Raw genomic sequence first — 12,602 nt, 5'->3', positions numbered from 1 at the left:
ATGCTGATCATGCCACTCGGGCCTGATGTGGCTCCAGACAGAGCCAACTGCAGGAGGGAGAGGGAGCAGCTGCCCTGATCCTAGTGACTTCTCAGGGCTTCCAAACCCCCTGCCCCTGCAGCCTCCAGCTCAATGGTCACCCAAGGCTTGGGGTCTCCCTTCTCCCACTCCTCCCCTGGGTCCGCTGAGACGCTGAGGATACATTATGACGGTTACTGGGGTGCCCTGGGGAACTACTGGACAGGAATTGATGGTCCCTGTGCCTGCCAGCCCTTGCTGGGCTTAAACAAATACCAGCAGAACTAATGGCAGAGGAGAAAATCTGACTTAACTTAAGGCTAGAAAGCATCCCTGAAAAAATGGTGAGTCTTTTTTTTTTTTCTTTTTTTAAAGACAGAGTCTCACTCTGTCACCCAGGCTGGAGTGCAGTGGGACAATCACAGCTCACCATAGCCCTGAATTCCTAGCCTCAAGCGATCCTCCCGCCTTAGCCTCTGGAGTACCTAGGACTACAGGTGCACACCACCACACCTGGCTAATTTTTATTTCATTTTATTTGTGAGACAGAGTCTTGCCCTGTCACCCAGAGCTTGAGTGCAGTGGCGTGATCTCAACTCACTGTAACCTCTGCCTCTTGAGTTCAAGCAATTCTCCTGCCTCAGCCTCCCGAGTAGCTGGGACTATAAGCCATGCGCCACCACACCCGGCTTATTTTTGTATTTTTAGTAGAAACAGGGTTTCTTCATTGGCTAGGCTGGTCTCGAACTCCTAACCTCAAGTGATCCGCCCACCTCGGCCTCCCAAAGTGCTGGGATTACAGGCATGAGCTACCGCGGCTGGTTGGCTAATTTTTATTTTATTTTTTGTACAGATGAGGTCTCACTATCTTGCCCAGGTTGGTCTCAAACTCCTGGCCTGAAGCAATCCTCCTGCCTCGGCCTCCCAAAGTGCTGGGATTATAGGCATGAGCCACCATGCCTGGCCTGGTATGAGTCTTAAAGGTCTTAAAGGATAAAGAGAATTAGCTGGACAGAGAGAGGAAGGGAACATGGAAGAAGAAGGACAAGGGAAAGAGCAGGTAGAAGCAGTGGCGAGAGAGGATTAAGAGACGCAGGAAATGGCCAGGCCCGGTGGCTCATGCCTGTAATGCCAGCACTTTGGGAGGCTGAGGCAGGCGGATCATGAGGTCAAGAGATAGAGACCAGGCTGGCCAACATGGTGAAACCCTGCCTCTACTAAAAATACCAAAAGTAGCCGGGCATGGTGGCATGCGCCTGTAGTTCCAGCTACTTGGGAGGCTGAGGCAGGAGAATCGCTTGAACCAGGGAGTCGGAGGCTGCAGTCAGCTGAGATCACACCACTGCACTCCAGCCTGGTGATAGAGCAAGACTCCGTCTCAAATTAAAAAAAAAAAAAAGAGTTGTAGGAACTAAGAAAAAAGAGTGGGCTAGGGTAGAAAGCAACAGGGGAGAGTGATGAGTCCAGAGAAGGGGTTAGACCAGTACGTCTCACCACCAACCACACCAGGGCACCTGAAACCCCCTGTGCCCTGGCCCCTGCCTCCAGAGATTCTGATATCATCACTCTCAGGCGGGGACTGGAAATCAGCATTCTATCCAGATTGCCCAGGAGAGTCTGAGGGGCAGCCAGCCAAGGACCTCAAAGTTAGATCATGTAAGGCCTGGTTTTTGCTTAGGAACAGCTGAAACTACTGAAGAATTTTAAGTGGGGCAGGGGAAGTGACTTGGTCAGCTTTGTGTCTCTATCAGATCCTTCTGGATGCATACGGAAAATGGACCTCAAGACCAGAGTGGCTGCGGGGACGGAGGTCATGGAGCTTGTGCAATTGTCAAGGCAAAAGATGGCAGCGGTCTGGGCCAAAATAGAATCCACTGAGATGAAGAGAGGGGATGGATTCCAGAAGGACTGAAGGTTTGCATGAAGAGACAGAGGACCGCTCCAGGCTTCCACTGTAAGCCAGGGAAGGGTGGTGGTGGTGTATACTGAGAGGCCACCACTGGTGGCTCAAAGACCAGCCTGCTCCACTGCTCTCAGCCTCTCCTGCGCTCTAGGCCCTGGGCTTTAGGACTCATGACCATTCATCTGAATTTCAACACATTTTCCGCATAAATAAGAGAGAGGATTCAAGGCTAGCTTGCCACATTTTACTCAAAAGATCGTATCATCTCATGATGTGAACATATTCAGAGAAGTAAATGAGGGAGCAGGAAAGAAAGGGGTTTTTCAGTTTTCTTCTGTACCCTAGACAGACAAGGGCAAAGACCCTTAAAAGATTTGGGTTTCAGCTGGGCACAGTGGTTCACGCTTGTAATCCCAGCACTTTGGGAGGCTGAGGACAGAGAATCACTTAAGCCCGGGTGTTTGAGGCTGCTGTGAGCTATGATGGCACCACTGTACTCTAGCCTGGGTGACCCAGCGAGATCCTGTCTCAAAAAAAAAAAAAAAAAAAGACTTGGGTTTCAGTTGGGCACAGAGGTTCATGCCTATAATCCCAGCACTTCGGGAGGCTGAGGACAGAGGATCACTTAAGCCCGGGTGTTTGAGGCTGCTGAGAGCTATGACGGCACCACTGCACTCCAGCCTGGGTGACCCAGCGAGATCCTGTCTCAAAAAAAAAAAAAAAGATTTGGGTTTCTCTTGACCCTCCCATAGACGATCTTCCATCCACTGCTAGATAAATTCCATTACAGGGGCCGAGTCTATTTTTGTTCACTGCCCAGCTCATAGTACGTGGCCAATAAATGTTAGAATGAACACATGAGGAATAAATCAGCACAGATGACCTGTCACAGAACTCCCAAGTTCAGGAATTAAGGATTCTCTCCGGAAAAAAATGTCACAGCCTGGAAGTCAGTTTGCAAACTGCATCCCCTTGACCCTCCACATGTCTGTACACAGCCCCCTGCAGCACCCCACAATCCAGTTCTCTGATCCCACTGGCATCTGCCTGCTGTCTTCAGAATGCACCTGTCACCCTTCAGCAGACACCATTTTATTCATGCAAGAGTTACGAAGCACTCATTCTGGGACAGATGAGGACCTCAAGGCTGGAACACTGTGATGAGTTAGAGCAGCTCCCATCCCCACTCCAAAGACAAGTGTCCACTATAAGACAACTGGGACCCCAAAGCTTCTCCTCCATCAGTTCTAGGAGAGAAACAGAACCCTTCGCTTCACAGTGGAAGGGAATGGTCAGCATGGGTTTGTTAGTTTTTTTTGTTTTTGTTTTTTTAAAGAGATGGGGTCTTGCTCTGTCACCCAGGCTAGAGGGCAGTGGTGCAATCTCAGCTCATTGCAGCCTCAAACTCCTGGGATCAAGCGATCCTCCCACCTCAGCCTTCAGAGCAGCTGGGACTACTGGTGCGTGTCACCATGCCTGGCTCATTTTTCTATTTTTTTTTTTTTTGTAGAAACAGGGTCTCATTATGTTGCCCAGGCTGGTCTCAAACCCCTGTGCTCAAGCAATCCTCCTGCCTAAGCCTCCCAAAGTTCTAAAACTACAGGCCTGAGCCACCACACCTGGCCACGGTTAATCCCTGTGAACAGCAACCAGACTGGAAACACATTATGTTCATTGGCATCTGCAATGTGATGTTCCCAGGGGGATGCTTCATGGGGACTGGACAACACCTGCTCAGATTGGTTACCATTTCCTTGTCTCTGGATTTCCAAAACAGTTCCTAACTGGTCTATCCACGGAGTCTCTGACCCCCCCACAGTCAAACGCATCATCTCTCCCCATCGTCACACCTGCACAACCTCCACTGCTTACCAAGCTCAGGGAAAATGAGTGTATTATTACTGAAGTCGGTAATTCATGAAGATACTCTCTTGGTTACAGATAAGACTTGAGATAAGATTGTATCCTTTCAATCCAGTTCCTTCCCTCCCCTCCCATCAGAGACAACCACACAGACCTACTCCGAAGTCTCCTTCCAGACATTGTTCCTCATATAAACATGTGAGGCCACAGAAAATACAACAAGAATTTCTGTTTATGTTTATATGAATAATACATTTTCCCACATATACTTCTTCTGGTTGTTCTTTTTTTAAACTCAGTAATGCCATAAAGCACTTTCCATATGGGTACAATGGATAAACCTTGCTTTCTGTTTTTTTTTTTTTTGAGACGGAGTCTCGCTCTGTCGCCCAGGCTGGAGTGCAGTGGCCGGATCTCAGCTCACTGCAAGCTCCGCCTCCCGGGTTTATGCCATTCTCTCGCCTCAGCCTCCCGAGTAGCTGGGACCACAGGCGCCCGCCACATCGCCCGGCTAATTTTTTGTATTTTTTTTAGTAGAGACGGGGTTTCACCGTGTTAGCCAGGATGGTCTCGATCTCCTGACCTCGTGATCCACCCGTCTCGGCCTCCCAAAGTGGTGGGATTACAGGCTTGAGCCACCGCGCCCGGCCGTTTTTTTTTTTTTTGAGACAGAGTCTTGCTCTGTCACCCAGGCTGGAGTGCAGTGGCACAATCTCGGCTCACTGCCACCCCCATCTCCCAGGTTCAAGCGATTCTTGTGCCTCAGCCTCCCAAGTAGCTGGGATTACAGGCGCACACCACCACGCCCAAATAATTTTTGTATTTTTGGTAGAGATGGGGTTTCACTAGATTGACCAGGCTGATCTTGAACTCCTGAACTCAAATGATCTGCCTGCCTTGGTCTCCCAAAGTGCTGGGATTAGAGGCTTGAGCTACCGCGCCCGGCCCCTTGTTCTTTTTAACTGCTGTAAAACATTCTGCAAAATGGCTGATGGATATGTAAGTTGCTTCCACTTTTCCTTTTCTCTGTTTCTTATCTATCATTGGATATTCTATTCCAATAATGCTCCATAAGCATCCTCACACTTGCCTCCTTAGCCACATTCTTGGGGATGTGGAAGGGAAGCTGGCTGCACACTGTGGCCCTGCTCATCCCTCCCTGCTCCTTCTCCCTCCCTTCATGTACCCAGCACTGAAGACAAACCAGGCACCCACTTCTCCTCCAGCAGGGTCCCTGCTCACAATCTCTGCCTTTTCTTTTTAAAAATTATACATTTTTTTAAAAAAATATACTTTTTTTTTCTGTCACCCAGGCTGGAGTGCAGTGGCGCAATCTCGGCTCACTGCAAGCTCTGTCTCCCGGGTTCACACCATTCTCCTGCCTCAGCCTCCTGCGTAGCTGGGACTACAGGTGCGTGCCACCATGCCTGGCTAATTTTTTTGTATTTTTGGTAGAGACAGGGTTTCACCGTGTTAGCCAGGATGGTCTCGATCTCCTGACCTGACGATCTGCCACCTTGGCCTCCCAAACTGCTGGGATTGCAGGTGTGAGCCACTGCGCCCAGCCCATATATATATTTATTTTTTTAATGTAAGAGATGGGTTTCACTCTGTCTCCCAGGCTGGAGTATGTGGAACAATCATAGCTCACGGCATCCTCAAAGTGTCAGCAGCCTTAAGTGGCAGCCTCAAAGCCCTGGGTTCAAGCAATCCTCCCGCCCTAGCCTCCCGAGTAGCTGGGAATATAGGTGTGTGCCACCAGATCCAGCTAACCTCTGCCTACTCTCTCACTGTTCCTTATTGCCTGACCTTTCTGGAACCATCACTGCTTGGGGAATTTGAAATATCCTCCCAAGCCCATCTCCAACACCAGGAGCTTAAGGAAACCTTTGCACACCACATATGGTGGGCTTCTCTGAAACCACATCTTATGGCCCTGCTCCTGGAGCTTGCATTCTTGGACTTGTCACCCCCAAAGCTAGATGATAACCTCCTCTGAAGACAGGGAAATTTCCCATTGTATTGCCAAAGCCTGCAGCAGCTCATTGCACAGAGTTGCTTACTCATAACCCAACAAGATTAAAGTGAGGAAGCCAGCCTCTCCCTCAGCCTTCCTTTGCTTCAAGCAAACCACAAACAACTCAAGCCACTTCCATGTGCATCAATATATCATCTCCTCTGATCCTCAGACACCTGGCGAAGGTCATCAGAGTGGAATCATGACCCTCATTAAAAATGAAGGGACTCCCTTGGAAGTTAAGTGGCAGGTCTGAAGCTGAACATAGGGACCTCTTTGCAAAAGAGGGGCTTGGTCTGGGAGCTCTCAGATAATCTTTCAGGACGAGTCGTGTTTCAAAAAAGTGTGACAAGTCCATCCCAGCTCCTCTTATAAAACCATCTCCCAAAAAGCAGGCACTCTAGTACTCAGATTTTTGCCAAATGCAAGGACCACTGTGCTTCTTAACTAAATTCTTTGAGTATCTTAAACTGTTTTAAAGTTTACAGCATCTACTTTTGTTTCAACCTAAGCAGAAGTATCTGTGAAACCATGGGTTTGTGTGCTACTTACATTTTTCCCCCAATACCAATCAAGAAGAAGACATAATTATTCTTTTCTGTGTTTATGCCATGGGACTTTGAGAATTATCTTGTGTGACACCAGCGGTAACACGTTTTGGAAAACATTCATAAGATCGACAAAAAAACTTTGGGTCTTATTTATTCACTGCAATTTTTTAAAATTCATTGCATTTTGAGGAAAGACAGTTCAGAGAAGTTTGTGATCAGGTCGTCAGAAAGAGAAATCTTCAAAGCACACGACTTTGCGATTGGGAAAACCTTGCTTGATCTTAGACTATGAGTGGTCTGCACTGAGGGGCTTGGCTTGTCTGTCTTTATATCCCGCATGGTGATGGCTATTTTGCATCCTAGATTTCTCAGGACAATCCTGGTGTCAAATATCACCGTGGTGACCCCTCCCTCAGCTCTGGACCCAGAGTTCCAGGAAGCTTCTAGAAGCTGATGTCATCTAGCCTGTCCCTAAAGAGCAGAAACTGGAGAAGTCTCTTCTTTATCCTCAGTCCCTTTTACATCAACAGAAGCCCAGCTTGCTAAGGAAGATGAGGGCCCCAGGAATTCAATTATTCACTTTAACAACTACTCATTAAGCACCGGAGATACTACATGAACAAAACCAACAGTGTCTCTGCACAGGAAGGAGGGAGGGACTTATTCGGCCAGTTCTCCTCCAGTCTCCTTCCTCCCTATATCCTGCCCCAAGATGGGCCAGCATTCCCAGGGTTCAACAGCTTTGCCCGGGAGCAACCCAGTGCTCAATGGGAAGTGACCTACTGCCTGAGCAGGGCTCTTGCTCACCATTGTCCCATCAGCACGGGAGCACGGAAATCCAGCATCCTGGACAGATGACACGTGCTATAAGGGCCCCAGGCCCTGGGGACCTGGGCCTGGAATCCCACTGAACTCCCCTCAGCTGTGACCTAGATCTAGCCCTGGATTGGCTAAATTGCTGTGTGACCTGGGCAAGTCACTCCACCTCTCTGAGTGTCCCTAGCTGTCAGTGTGATCCTGGGACATTCTAAGGTCCTTATGCCCTGAAATTCTCCAGTCTTAGCCCAGGGCTGTCCTGAATGCAGTGAGCGCTCACCCTTTAAGGCACCTGGAGGAGCATGAGTACCTCTGGAGCAAAGCAGGACGGGTGACTTCCTCACCACCACCAGCCTCCGCCCAGGTGTCAGATTACCAGCCCGGCACTCTCGCTGGGTGGCAGCTCTGCCTCTGATATTTTTAGACTCCCCCCTGGCCTGTCCCTAACAAGAGCCAGATGCATCTGATTCCTGCCACAGTGCTGCCGAAATTGCACTCTTTGGCTAACTTCTGCAGGGAACCAGACTTCACCACTCCTGGGGTGAGAAGGGGAGACTCCTCTTCCTGCCACCTCCACACCAATCCCTATTCCTTCCCTGCCCATGCTGAGGCCGTTGTCCAAGAGTCAGGCCTCCAGTACTTTCTATGATGCCAACTGCCCTCTTCCTTCATTCCAGCTGCAGCTGCCAATCACCTGCCCTCCTGAGACATCCCGACACACACACACACACCCCTCCTGCACAGGCATCCCAAGGCTGGGAGAGCTCTGCCTCCTCAATGCCAGTGCCTGGGGCCCCACCCCACCTTTGGGTAAGTAATGTCACCTCCTCCCATCTGGAACTCCCATGGCTGGAGAGACCCGCCCCATCCCCACCTTAGCCCCTGTAGCCCGTGTCAGAGTCCCCACTTGGCTACAGAGCTGAGAAGCAGCCACATGTTGACACACACACACACACACACACACACACAATTATCTGACTCCCCCGCTCCCCACAAAAGGAGAGTAGCTGGACTCCTGCTTCCCAAACAAACCTCACCAAGCAGCCAGCAGTCCAGCGCCAGCCCATCTAGCCTGGAAAGACATTTATATATTTTCATCTCGACAGACTTCCCCTCCTGGTCCCATGTGGCGCAGTTTACTATGACAAAGAAGTGGCCTTTGCTGTGCCCTCCAGACCTGGAAGGCTGTATAGCAGAGGCGAGGGCAGGAGAGCGTTACTCTATGCCTAGGGTGAAAAATGGGCTGGTTGATCCGCCCTGTGAATTACCTGTTGCTGGAAAATGGGGAGTCTGTGCACAGATGCATGTGGTTTGAGCTGCTACTATGAAGACATTATGTGAAAGGCAGAGGAAAGAAATTGAGGTGAAACATTCACTTCCGTTCCAGGAAGAAAGGATTTAAGTGCCATTACTGGGGTGGGGGTGGAGAAGCAGGGACGGGTTGCTAAATGGATGTGTTCCGTAGCCACAATAAAATGCCACCAAGCCCTTTTAGCCCCTCATTAGCTAGACCCTAATCTGGGGTGGTGCCAGGCAGAGCGGGTGCACCCCCTCCTCCCGCCTGGGGTGGGGCAGTGTCAGCCCCAAGCCTCACCCTCCTCACAGGGACGTTTCCGCCTGGCCCTGCCCTCACCCACTCAGCTGGTCAACTCCGCGTTTCCAACACAAACACATTCTCTGGATTTCAGGCGCACCTCAATCTCTCCACTTGAGGGGCAGAGGAGGCTCCAAACTGTGGCCAGCCCTCTGCCTCCTACTCGACTCCCTGCTTCCCCACGGGATGGAGGTGGTGAGATCCAAAAACCCTCAGTGGGAAAACAGGTTCTGCACCTTCCTGCCACCTCCATGCCTCTCCCTGGGCTGTGGTCTTGGCATCTGCCAAGGCCCCCGTGGGCATCCACGCCTTGTTTTCCCCAGAAGAGTCTCCCCTCATTCCCTGCAAACCAGCAGGACATCTCCAGGTGGAAAGAAGGGAAGGGCTTGGGAGGCAGATGGAGGTTCAAGGTCTAGTTCTTTGCATTTACCAGGTCAGTAGCCTTGAGCAAACCGACTTAGATCTCTAGCCTGTTTCCCCACTTGCAACAGGAGAGTGTGCTGGAAACAGCTCAGGGGTGAGGCTCCCAGGGAGAAATGGAGATGAAGCGCGAGCACTAGCCAACTGCAAACCTCCAGCAGCTCAGGTCGCCATCCTTCTCCTTGTGTGACTCCTGGGAAACCAGGACCCCCTCCCTTCCTCATCCTCTTTAAGCTTTCTTAACTGGAGGCCAAATTCCAGGAAGAGGTGCCCAGCAATAGCATGTTGGTTCTTAGATTTCTCTCTGATTCAGACTTGAGTGCAGAGGTGGCTAGAGGTGGCTTTAAAAAAAATTTTATGATAAAATATATATAACATCATAATCATAATTGTAACCGATGGTAAGTATACAATTCAGTGGCATTAAATACCTTCACAATACTGTGTAACCATTGCCGCTATGTATACCCAAAACTTTTTCATCCTTCCCAACAAAAACTCTGTCCCATTAAACAGTAACTCCCAGTTCTCAGGTACCCCCAGCCCCTGGCAACTACCATTCTACTTTCTGTCTATAAAATTTGCCTATTCTAGGTGTCTCATAAATCACGCTGTATTTGAACTGGAAGCTTCTTAAGTCCCTCTCCAAGCCCCTTACTTAGACACAGCTGAATTTTAAGATCAAGGCACACACACACACACACACACACACACCCTCAAAGCTTGGGAGGGGCAGTGCTCACTTCCTCAAACCTGAAGCTGGCAGGGGTTGGACTCCGTGGCCTGGAGGGAGAGCTTTGCCCTGTGGTGTCTTCGGAGTCCCCATGTCCAGCTCCACATCTTCACCTAAAAGACCTCCCTGGAGCGTGCTCAGGTCTCCAGATTTGCTGAGCTCGTAGAATCCACACCCCGAGCTGCAGCCTCCCCTCCCTCTGGAACCCATGGGTGTGGTCTCGCCTCTTTAAAGACCCCCAAGCCCTACTAGAGTTGGCAGGGAGAGAGGTGTCATCCCAGCAGCGCCTCCGGGCTTCTCCACCGCTCCTAACCCCCAAGAAGTCGCTCCTCGCCGCTCGGGGGCGCGACGGAGCAGCGGTGGGAGCCGAGAGGGGTGCGCAGCCCAGGAGGACCCGCTGGCCCGGCCTGGCTCACCAGTCCTGCCCGAGCGGCGAGGCTGGGGACGCTGTCCGGGGGTCCCTCAAGCGACCTGGGGATCTCCCTGGACTCTAAGGGCCCGGGGTGTGAGTCCGGCGGGTCGAGAGGAGGCGCCCTGACTCCTCCCCAAACTTTTCCCGCCCGCTTCGGCTCAAAAGGCGTGGGAAGCTGTCCCGGGGTGGCGAAGTGGAATTCGGGGGCCCGAGCGAGCGTGGCGCAGAGTGGAGGTCGGCGGCATGGGTGGCACCTCGGCCCTCCCGTTACTGTCACCAATTCCGGGGGTTGCTCCCAGTCCAGTAACTGGAGGGGTCGCGTCCCTGCTGCCCGGACGTACGCGATCCCGGGGCCCCCCCGATGTCGCCCTACGCCCTGGGCGCGCCCGCAACTCACCCGGCGCTGGCGGCTGCGCTGGCTGCTGGACCGACGGACCGGCAGGGGTGCGAGGCGAGGCCGCCGTGCTGTTTTGAAGCTCTGGGCCGGGACTGCGCGCCCTCCCTCCACCCTCTTGGCTGCGGGGCCCCTCCTTCCCAGTCCAGCCTCCCGGGCCGTGACGTCAGGAGCCGGGAGAGCCGAGTGGGAGGGGCCGTCGGCGAAGGGAGAGGGCCCTGGAGGGAAAGGCCGAGCCCTGGAGCGCCCTGGCGCCCCCCAGTCCCCGCCCGCCTCCCTGCGGCTCTGTGGCCAAGTTTGGGGCGGAGCCGGTGGCACGGGCCCGGGAAGAGAGGGAGAAAGGGAGGCTCCCAAGAGCAAGGGGCTTGCCTTCTCTGCAGGATTCCACATCCCTCTCTTTCTCTTTCCTCTCCTCTTCTCCCCTTTTCTTTCCTCTTCCCTAAGGAGTTTTGGAATCCGGGCTCCCTGCTCTAGAACCCCTTCTCTGACCTTTTATGAACTTCCTGAGCTCGTCCATAATCTCCCCTGCCTCATTTTCCTCTTCTGGAAATGGGAGTGATTATAGGTCTGAAGGTGATAATATGTCCACAGTGCTTGGCTCATGGTACCTGTTCCGTAGACGTCAGCCATTGTTATTTTTATCATCTCACCTGGAGTTCCGGCCTTGGTGTGACATGCCCAGCAACCAGTCTTTAGACTCTTCCAGGACCCCCCCACCCCGTTCACTACCCCCACCAATACACACACACACATACATACTCACACTCACACAAACCACTCCCCACAGCCTTTCAACCCACAGTCCTGGAAGTCAGTGTCCCTGGAAATGACATCAAAGGAACTGCCTTTCTTTCCAGCCTCAGTTTCCCCATCTGGAAACTGGGAGGGCTGATCTGCTCTAGGGTCTCTTGGGAGGACGGGGGAGGAGACCAGAGGCGCCTGAGCCCCATCCTGTGTGTGGAAGGAGGGAGTTGGAGTCAGTGTATTTTTACAAATTGAAGAAATTCCAAAACAGGGTCACAACATATAACAGTATATTTTGCCGGGCGCGGTGGCTCAAGCCTGTAATCCCAGCACTTTGGGAGGCTGAGACGGGCGGATCACGAGGTCAGGAGATCGAGACCATCCTGGCTAACATGGTGAAACCCCGTCTCTACTAAAAATACAAAAAACTAGCTGGGCGAGGTGGCGGGCGCCTGTAGTCCCAGCTACTCCGGAGGCTGAGGCAGGAGAATGGCGTAAACCCGGGAGGCGGAGCTTGCAGTGAGCTGAGATCTGGCCACTGCACTCCAGCCCGGGCAACAGAGCAAGACTCCGTCTCAAAAAAAAAAAAAAAAAAAAAGTATATTTTAAAACTTTTAATGTAACAAGTTCATGTTACTTGCACATACTCCAGAATACAAGGCAATTGACTTGTGCCACTGACAAGAGAAGGAGAAACCCTTTTAAAAAATGTTAATTTATTGTGCAATCGTGTGCTCTGGTTGGACTCCATGTTTATATTTTCTGTTGAGCATCTTTTTTTTTAATGCTGCTGTGGAGCTCTGTCACGAGAGGGCCTTGCTGGGTCTAAATCAGAGATCCTTGGGGGATTTGAGACCCCCTCTAAAGGGCCATCCCCTCCCCCAAGCCTTGAGCTTCCCAAGTTGGCCTAGGGTCTGACCTGCCACATCTCGTTTAATTCTATTGTTAACCAAGACTCTCATCCCCCAAGATAATTGTGTGTGTGTGTGTGTGTGTGTGTGTGTGTGTGTGTGTATTTGGAGCTGGAGAGGGGACAGGAAGGCAATAATAGGAACTGAGTCCTCTTCCTCCATAAAAGGGGAGGAGAGTGAGGTCTGGTTGCTATAGAGGAGGGCCAGGCAGGGCCCACCTACCTGC

At 51.7% G+C, this 12,602-nt stretch overlaps 1 protein-coding gene across 3 annotated transcripts in view; it reads right to left on the bottom strand.

Annotated features, from left to right (window-relative positions):
- EMP2 (epithelial membrane protein 2) overlaps positions 1-10,885 on the bottom strand; it is a 49,494-nt gene extending 38,609 nt beyond the window's left edge. For 2 of the 3 annotated variants that reach the window (XM_033235772.1, XM_033235773.1), the window contains exon 1: positions 10,725-10,868. The gene's annotated coding sequence lies outside the window, so the exon portion shown is untranslated. Of the gene's footprint in view, positions 1-10,724 lie in introns of all 3 variants that reach the window. The other variant, XM_033235771.1, reaches the window with a different exon arrangement.
- Between the last annotated feature and the right edge of the window lie 1,717 nt (positions 10,886-12,602).

This window comes from Trachypithecus francoisi, unplaced genomic scaffold, assembly GCF_009764315.1.
Source record: "Trachypithecus francoisi isolate TF-2019V2 unplaced genomic scaffold, Tfra_2.0 Lachesis_group15, whole genome shotgun sequence".
Taxonomy (NCBI): Eukaryota; Metazoa; Chordata; class Mammalia; order Primates; family Cercopithecidae; genus Trachypithecus; species Trachypithecus francoisi.
Note: the sequence above shows the minus strand (reverse complement) of the source record. Positions and strands in the feature narration are given on the sequence as shown.